General features: G+C 37.3%; 1 pseudogene; it reads left to right on the plus strand.

Annotated features, from left to right (window-relative positions):
• The first annotated feature begins 1,270 nt into the window (after positions 1-1,270).
• LOC139438286 (non-histone chromosomal protein HMG-14 pseudogene) lies at positions 1,271-1,573 on the plus strand (annotated as a pseudogene).
• Positions 1,574-10,350: the final 8,777 nt, after the last annotated feature.

Here is a 10,350-nt window from a genome sequence, read left to right on the forward strand (position 1 = left end):
GATAAAGAGTATATATGAAAAACCTACAGCTAACATCATTTACAATGGTGAAATCCTAAAATCTTTCCCTCTAAGATCAGGAACAAGACAAGAGTGCCCACTATCACCCTTTCTGTTTAACATAGTCTTAGAAGTACTTACTCAAACACTGAGGCAAGAACCAGACATAAAAGGCATCCACATTGGAAAGGAAGAAGTCAAAATTTCCCTATTTGCAGATGATATGATCCTATACATAGAAAACCCTGAGATGTCTACAACAAACCTTCTAGAACTTATAAATGAGTTCAGTAAAGTCTCAGGTTACAAGATAAATGCACAAAAATCAGTACCATTTCAGTACACCAATAATGAGCAGAGGAGGAAATCAGGAATCAAATACCATTCACAGTAGTAAATAAAAATATCAAATACCTAGGAATAAATTTAACTAAAGAGGTAAAAGACTTATACACAGAAAACTACACAACACTGTTCAAGGAAGTCAAAGAAGACCTAAATAAAGGGAAGAATATTCCCTGTTCATGGATAGGAAGACTAAATATTATTAAGATGTCTATCCTACCAAAACTGATCTACAGTTTCAATGCAATCCCATAAAAAATCAACACATCTTTCTTTAATGAACTAGAGAAACTATGAAATTTATTTGGGAAGGAAAGAGGCCCTGAATAGTTGAAGGCATATTGAAAAAGAAAAATGAAATTGGAGGAATCACACTACGTGGCTTCAAAACATACTACAAAGCTATGGTAGTGAAAACAGCATGGTATTGGCACAAGGATTGACACATTGACCAATGGAACCAAATTGAGAGTTCTGATATAGATCCTCATGTATACAACCATATGGGATTTGACAAGGCCACCAAACCCTCTCAACTGAGAGAGAATGGCCTCTTCAAGAATGGTGCCTTGTGAACTGGATATCCATATGTTAAAGAATGAAAGAGGATTATCAACTTACAGTTTATACAAAGATCAACTCAAGATGGATCAAAGACCTAAATATAAGACCCAAGACCGTAAAGACTTTGGAAAGCAAAGTAGGGAAGCATCTACAGGACCTTGTAATAGGAAACGGCTTCATGAACTTCACACCAAAAGCATGAGCAGCAAAAGAACAAATAGATAAATGGGACTTCCTCAAAATTAAAGCCTTCTGGACCCCGCTGTTGTCCCCACAACTCGGGCAGCTGGAGGAGTGGTAGTGGCCAGTAGCCCAGCTTCGTGAAGGCTCTCGGAATGCCAAGTCCCAGAGCACCGCCAAGATGCCCAAGAGGAAGTTCAGCTTGGCTGAAGCGGTGGGGAAGGAGGAGCACAAGAGGAGGGCCATGAGGCTATCCGCCAAACCCGCTCCTATGAAAGTGGAAGAGAAGCCAAAAAAGGCAGCGGGAAAGGATAAATCTTCAGACAAAAAAGTGCAACCAAAAGGAAAAAGGGGAGCAAAGGGAAAACAAGCTGAAGTGACTAACCAAGAAATTAAAGATTTACCTGCAGAAAATGGAGAAACTAAAAATGAGGAGAGTCCAGCCTCTGATGATGCAGGAGAGAAAGAAGCCAAGTATGGTTAATACCATACACCATGTCTTATCAGTGGTCCCTGTTTCTCCCTTCTTGTACAATCCAGAGGAATATTTTTATCAGCTGTAAATGCAAGTTTTTTAGTAGATCTAAAAGAAACATTTTAAGAAGGCGATTGGAATCCCACCGCATCCCCCTTTTATAAGTGTAAATGTTTTTTTTTTAAAGAGGGGAAATCATTTGCTGGCTGTTTATTTTTTGGTACAACCAGAATATAGTGGGATATTGAATTATGGGAGGCTTTGACTGTCTTGGGTGTCAACATTCCACTGGGGGTGGCAGATTTTATACCCTTTAATACAACACATACTAAATGGTGATTTAGAATCAAAGTTATGCATTTAATATGTGTTGAACATTTTAAATTACTTTTATCCCCATGTTTTTTAGTAGCATGTTTCTTAAAACCACTTCCTGATGTTGGCTCTCCCTTTCAGAACTCTGTAACATCCTTGGTCTTGGTCGCCCAGTTTTTCTAATAATTTTGTTAATGTGTAGTAAAAGATTGGAAATGTATGTAGTGTGTATGGTATTGTGAATTTGTGGGACTTAAAGATGTAACAGTTTATCAACATTTGAAAATATTGGTACTTGATATTCTCTTAAGGAAAACTTGCCTCTAAATTTTAAGCTGGAAAGTCACTGGAATAACTTTAGAAAAACATCTACATGGCTTTTTAGGGTTTTGCTATGTACAATAAGAATTGTGTAAAAATTGTTCATAGTGTCTGTGCTGATCTTCAAAACAACCAATACAAATCTCAATTATGAAAGAAAAAAAAATTAAAGCCTACTGCCCCTCGAAAGAGTTTGTCAGGAAAGTGAAAAGAGAGCCTACACAATGGGAAAAAATATTTGATAACCATATTTCTGATAGGAGACTTATATCTTGCATACATAAAGAACTCCTCTATCTTGAAAATAAAAAGAAAAACAGCCCATTTAAAAAATGGGAAAAAGATTTGAACAGAAACTTCTCCAAAGATAATATACAAATGGCTAAAAAACATGAAAAAATGCTCAAAATCCCTAGCTATTAGGGAAATGCAAATCAAAACAACAATGAGATACCATTTTACTCCCATAAGACTGGCAGCTATCAAAAAGTCAGAAGACTACAATTGTTGGAGAGAATTTAGAGGAATGGGAACCCTCATCCACTGCTGGTGGGAATGCAGAAGGATCCAGCCATTTTGGAGGACAGTTTGGTGATTTCTCAAAAAACTAGCTAGAGATTTGCCATATGACCCAGCAATTCCACTGCTAGGTATATACCCAGAAGATCTGAAACAAGGACACAAACTGATATATGCACACCAATGTTCATAGCAGCACTATTCACTATTGACAAGACTTGGCATCAACCCAAATGCCCATCAACAGATGAATGGATAAATAAAATGTGGTATATACATACAATGGAATACTATTCAGCTATAAGAACAAATACAGTAAAAAACACACGTGATAACATGGAGAAATCTTGAGAACCTTATATTGAGTGAAGCAACCCAGGAATTGAACGATAAATACTACATGACCTCTCTGAAATGAGATAAGTAAACCAAGCTGTCTCAGAGAGCTAGAGATTGGATGATAAACTTTAAGGTAGTAGGAGGGTAGAGGAAGGTTGTGAGTTGACAGCTACTTGGGTGAAATCTATGATAAGCTGGAGGTAAATATTTGTAAAGGGAAGGGATAAAATGGGGTGTAGGGATAACTTTGGGTGGGGGTGTGTAGGTTTTAGGGGCACTAGGGATGGGAGGATGGGTCAGATTGCCCAAGAAATTGGGGAGAGGGGGAGGGGAACATTTGTTCATGGGAGATTGTCAGGTATGTGGTTGAAATTGTGGTGCAGAGAAAGCTCTTTAGAGAATGTAATATGGAAAGTTGCCTGTTTGGGATGCCTAAGGCAGGGCATCTGACACAGGGCAAGGTTCTGGGGAGTGTGTGAGTGCTCATTTTGTCATAGTGGATTATATCATTGGGTGGAGACTCATATAATGAGAGTGAAGGTATGCCCACATCCTGGGGAGGACTGATGTTCTCAAGCAGAGGGAATTGTATCACTTGAGACAATCAGTGGCTCCCAATAGGTTAGGGCAGTCAAGTATGTCAAGCCCTCAACATTTTTGCAAGTATCTCTGAATATGGTCCTTCAAGTAATGAAGATTGATTGTCATGGTGGGCCCTGAGGGGAAGGGGAAAGAGGTGTTAAATACATGGAATCGGGGTAACTGTGGGACAATGGAAGTGTTCCACAAGGTCATGCCATAATGGATATAGGTCATGTTAAATTACACTAAAAATGTGTAAAAGCCTATAGGCTAAAATGTAAACCATAATGTAAAACATAAGATAACTAAAAATTTAGAAAATTGTATAGTCTAAAATATAAACATGATGTAAACCCAAATGGAACCATGTTTGAAAACTCTCGTTTCAATATCTGTACATTAGCTGCAGCAAATGTAATATGAACATGTAAAAAGATCACTGTTGGGGAAGGGACAAAGGGTTTGATGTTGTATATGTCAGAGTACCATATATTGTATACATGAATTACTGTGACCTAAAACTTATGTCAAGAGAAACTTAATAATCAGGGGGAAAAAAGAAAGAAAGAAAGAAAGGAGATAGACCCTGGGGAAGAAATGGAAGAAATTGCCTTGCCACTGTACATACAGGGCAACACCTGTAGTAGTGATGAAAGGCAAAATGTCAAAAACAAAGCTTTTTCATTTTTTCAATTTTTAATACCTCAATTTATTTTTCCTTTAATATTTCTAAATTTCTATGTATTCTATATCTAACCTTTAAACCCATCACTATATTCCATTTTTCTATTAATGGAACCTGGCAATATATTGGCTTCTTTTCTGAAGAAGTTTTGGACTACAGAGAGGTTCAACTATGGTGGGGGAGGAGCACTTGTGTGGGGTGTCATTAGTAGGGAGCAAACGGTTGGGAAGAAGATCTCCAGGACATGTATACAGGGTACATTGAAAGTTTTGGGTATTTTCATAGTGGTTTCACTTGGAAATGATAGATGAGAGAGTGCTGAATTCCTGGCCAGGGGAGCTCTCTCACACTCCCCAGTGGAACAACAGCAATCCCCCAAGTGCAATGGCAAAAACCAATAAAGATGGAAGGTCCAACAATGAGTCCTTGATAATGATGGCTCCGATTATGAGCCTGTGTGCCTAAAATATAAACTAGGTCTATAGCTGTGGGGTGCCTAAGTGTTACCTCCTGAGAGCCTCCATGTTGCTCAAATGTGGCCACTCTCTAAGCCAAAGTCAGCATGTAGATGCATTGCCTTCCCCCCAACATGGGACATGACTCCCAGGGATGAGCCTCCCCGGCACCGAGGGATTACTACCAAGCACCAGCTGATGATGTAACTACAAAAAGACCATGAACAAAGAGGTCAACTCAGACCAGCAGAATATCTCAGCCTACATGTAATATCAGGTGTTAAAAACTGCTTTAGAACTTTGGATAAAAAGGGGGAAATGGAAAGGCCAAGTGAGTTTATATGGCTAAGAGTCTTCAAAAAAGAGTTGGGAGGTCATCAGGGGGTGATGCTTATGCATGCCTCAGCAGGGTACCAAAGACAGCCAAGGTAGATAGAAACCCAGGTGCTGGTTCTCCTGAGGGCTGCAGTGACCCACAGGTTCTATGGTCAAGATAGATGTCTCTAGAGTTCAGGGATGTGTCAGTTGGCCCTACATTAGAGTTTGTGTTCCTGAGTGATGGAGTTGGATTCAGATATAACCTTTCTACCCATGCCTCTTCCGTGTCTTTTACCAGACCTGTGGTTGGTGTTTGGGTTGGTGTATACTCAGGAGACCTGAAACTCTGAACTGTCCATGTGCCAGCCAGGCCCTGGGCCTCAGCAGACTTGCAGCTCCTACCCTCTTGTTTCTTGGACTTACCTTGGCCAACTGACAGGGAGTTGAAGAGGGTCAACCACCACACCAGGGAGCCAAGAGTGCCCACAGCTGCAAGCAGGAGAATTGCATCCATCATCCATGTGGAATCTAAATCCCCTCTTGATGTAGAGGGGGACTGGACATAGCCACCTCAGGTCCACAAGACAGAGGAATAGAGTATGGATTAGAGTGAACTTGCTGGTGTTCTGCTGGGAAAATATTGTGATTAGTAAGGGAAGAAATTGTAGTAGTGATATGGAGAGGGTGGCCACGGGGCTGCTGATGGTGAGGAGAGGGAAGAAGAGGTTTGGTGTGGGGGCATTTTCAGGATTTGGAGTCATCCTAGGTGGTGCTGCAGTGACAGATGCTTGACGTTTTGTGTCCTGTCGTGGCCCACTGGTTGGACTGGGGGAGAGTGTGGACTACAATGTGGACCACCTTCCATGTGCTGCAGTGGTTCTCCAGAATGTTTTTGGTGGGTGCAGTGGATGTGCCACAATGATGGAAGAGTTTGTGATGTGGGAGGGGTGGGGCATATGGGGACCCTCATATTTTTTTAATGTAACATTTAAAAGAAAATAAAGAAGAAAAAAGATAAAAGGAAATGGAAAAACACTAACATAATTAAAGAGTTTAAGTATAGCTCTGTGACAGCTAAGTTCACGTGTTGGCTACATTATGGTATTCAGTTGTTTGGTCCAGCAAGCACTGGCATGATTTTCACTGTGAGGATATTTTCTGGTTTTAAATCAGGGGTTCTTCACTTCTTTGTTCCATGAATCTCTTTGCCAGTCAGGTGAAAACCATAGACCCCTTACTAAGTCCACACTACACTGTGGATTATTTAATAAAATAACACATCTGTGCCAGCACATCCCCACCACAATAATGTTTTTTTAAAAAATTTCAATTCAAGCTTCTGGACCTCTTGTTAAGAACCCCTGATTTAAATCAAATCATCAGGAACTTGAATGTATCTATGGCTGATTACATCTATAACCAAACGAGGTGATTGCCTTCAACAATAAGAAAAGTCTCATCCAATCAGTTAAGGCCTTACAAGGAGAAGTGATGATTTCCACAGACAGAAGGGAGAATTTCCATCCCTACCACAGCCAGCCAGCTTCTCTTGGGGAACTCATCAAAACCTTCATTGGAGTGCCAATCATGCATGAATGATCCCTGTCAATGTTTTGCTCTGAAGTCTACTTTATCTGATAGTAATTTAGCCATCCCAGCTTTCTTTCAATCAGTATTAGCATTATATAGCTTTGTTTTTAAATTTTGTGAATGTTTTCCTTTGAATTACAATTATTGACATGTTTAAGTTTACTTAAATTATATTGCCTTTTTTTTTTCATTTAAAACTGTGCATCATTTATTTTTACTAAATTTTTTGGCTTTCATTTGGATAACAAGCATATTTTATCTTCTCCATCAACTTGTTAATTGTAATTCTTTGTTTCTGATCATGGTTTTTGCTTTAGAGTACATTGCATGCATGTGTAACTCATATAAGTCTACCTTCATTTGATTTTAATACACATCACCATCATTGTAAAAATATTACAATAGTGTATTTCCAGTTATTCACTCATGGCCCTTGGACTATTTTGTCATATATTTGACTTACAGATATGTTATACATTGTTACTTTTTGGTTTAACTAGTCAGTTATCTCTTACATAATTCTTAATAAAAAAAGCTCATGTATTTAGCCACATATTTGCCTTTTCTAATAAATTGATTTTATTGATACATATTAATAAAGCATGAAATTCATCCAAAGTGTACAATCAGTGGTATTTGCTATAATCACATAGTTTTGAATTCATCATTTCAGTCATTATTAGAGCATTTTCATTATTTCTATAAAAATAATAATAAACAAATTTCTTCACCTCTCAATCTCTCTATATTTCTGATGCTCTTAAATCATTTTTGTAGATCCATATTTTCAACTTATACCATTTATCCTTATTCCTGAAGGGACTTGCTTTCACACTTTTGTATATGGGTCTTCTGGTGATGAATTCTTCTACTTGGAATGTCTGTAAATGTCTATTTTATCTTTACTTTTTAAATTTATTTTTATTGTACATCTAATTTTATGTTGCTTTTTGTTGTTGTTGTTTTTGGTAATTTAAAGTTGTTGTTCCAATGTTTTCTCTCTTACATTGTTTCCAGGGAAAAATCTGCTATCATTATTATCTTTGTTCCTCTATATGTAATGTTTATCCACTTTGGCTTCTTTTATGATTTTCTCATTATCACTAACTGTCAGCAATTTTTAATGTGCTCTGGTGAGTTTTCTTCATGAACTTTGTGATTGAGGTTTGTGGAACTCCTTGTATATGTTATGTTAAAGTTTGACTTTTTTTCCCCAAAACTGAAAAGTTTCCATCATTAGAACTTCAAATATGTTTACTCCCCCTAAAAACTTTCCTCTTTCAGATTCACCAGTTACATAGGTTTCTGTTAAAGATTTCCCCAAATTATTAATCTATTTTCAAATTTGAAATTCCATTTTCTTTCCAATTTTATTTTCTAGTGCTATATCCTCAAGTTCACTAATTTATTCTAAAATGTCTATCCCCTCATTAATACCAATCTAAATAACTTTCAACTCACATAATTTTTGTTTCTGAATTACATATGAATTTTTATAGCCTCCCTATCTCTACTTAACTTTTCAAAACATATCACAACTATAATAACTCTTTTGGTTATTTTCCTCCTACTTGTAACATTTGCCTCAGTTTGTGGTCAATTTAATTGTTTTAGGTATCTCCTCATCTGTTGGATTTTCACCCATTTTAAGTTGCCTAGTAATCATTGTTTGGTAAAATAATTTGAATTTTCCTTTTTCTGATGGGTATTTTGTATTCCTATAAATGTACTTAATATTTATTCAAGTCCTTAGTTCAGTTTTGTGGAAATGCTTTGATATTTTCATGTCTCCTTTTAGATTTGAATAAAAAAATAAATCAAATTACTGTTTATTCCAAGGTTATTTTTTCCCAACTACTAGGGCAAGAAGACCCTTGTGATTATCCAGTTTTTCTCAATTATGAGGTGTTCCTTTACACTGTTGAGAATATACACACTATTCCTGGCCAATATTTAGCAACTGGCATTTTCCTTCTGTTGGACAGTTTCCTCACATGTGTGCAAAACAGTATCTACTGAAAGCTTAAGAGATTTTGAAGATCTCCAGGCTTATTTTTCTGTGTAGTTGGCTCCTTTGTTGTACTATATGCTAAACTCTAAACACTTTTTTCTGCCCAGAATCTCAGCTCGATCTCCTCAATTCCTATAGCTCCTCAATTACAACTGGTATTCCATTTCCTGTGCTGCAGCCTGCAAATTTTCTCAAGTCAGTGACTTGGTGTAACTTCATTTATTTTCTTTCTATCACAGGTGTCTTATTTTCATTGCATCACATGTCTTTCCATATTCTGAATATGAATAAATATAAATATATATAAACACAAATTAAGTATTTAAAGTCTGAGTTATTTTGTTTTTGTTTCAGGAAGGAGGTGTGGCAGGTGGCTCTAAAAGGAATCTAGAGGAGAAATATGATGTGGGGGAATTTCCAGGACTTGGAGTTGTCCTGGGTAGTACTACAGGGACAGATGCTGGACATTGTATGTCCTGCCATGGTCCATTGGGTGGACTGGGGGAGAGTGTAAATTACAATGTAAAGAACAGTGTTCCAAAATATATTCACACAAATGCAATGAATGTGCCACAATGATGAAAGAGGTTGTTGATATGGGAGAAGTGAGGTGAAGGGGGTGGGAGGAGTGGAGTGAGGGGGGTGGGAGGTACATGGGGACCTCATATTTTTTTCTTATTCATATATAAAAAGCAAGAGGAGAAAAATAAGTTGAAGGAAAGACTGTTCATATGGAGACACAACTTGATGGTTTTGAAAACAATTATTAGCCTCTCCAAATGGCAAATGATACCAAAATTAAGAAATGACTATTTAAAAAGTGATCTAATGGATCTCAATTTAAGAATCAATACTTTGGCCACCTGCCTTAGTTTGCCAATGTTTCTGTAATTTTGGCTTAAACAACAGTTCCTTGTCTCAGAATTTTGGAGGCTAAGAGTCCAAAATCTAGGTATTGTCAAGCCATGTTTTCACAGCATTCTGGTGGTTGCACAATCTCTGCCTCTATAACACGGCAATCTGTCTCTTTCTGTCTCCTCCTCTGGTTTCTACCTCTAGTTCCAAGTTTCCTTTGCTTATTTGGACTCCAGTCATACTGGATTAAGACCTACAATATAAACAGTTTAGACTTATCTTAATACATCTTTGAAAATACCACATACAAATGAATTCTTGCCCCCAGGACTGGGTGTTTGGACTTGAACATGCATTTATGGGCCCCCTGAGTAATCTTCCACATCACTAAAAAGGGAAATTTATGCCATTTTCTCTTACCTTCAAACTTCTTAAATTCAAAATTTACACAATTATAATTGGGGAAAATCCCACATGACACAATTTTAAATTTCCCAAGTGAGGTACATAATATCATTAACAAAAACCTCTTCCCCAAATAAATACATAAAATTAGGCAGGGGCTGCTTTGAAACAACAAAACAACAGATATAGTATTCTGCTCTTAAGGTAGCACATGTGCAAGTTCAGGGAAAACGTTCTGTTAATATTCCTACAGAACATTCTGTTTTCTTAATACTACCAAATGAACTAAGAAATGGCATTTTAAAATCAAGATATTAGGTAATTTTTTTAAAAAACAGGCAATATCTGATTTTGTTTGTTCTTTCAATCTGATTTGAAAATTTTGAATCTG

The sequence above is a fragment of the Dasypus novemcinctus genome, chromosome Y, assembly GCF_030445035.2.
Source record: "Dasypus novemcinctus isolate mDasNov1 chromosome Y, mDasNov1.1.hap2, whole genome shotgun sequence".
Lineage (NCBI taxonomy): Eukaryota > Metazoa > Chordata > Mammalia > Cingulata > Dasypodidae > Dasypus > Dasypus novemcinctus.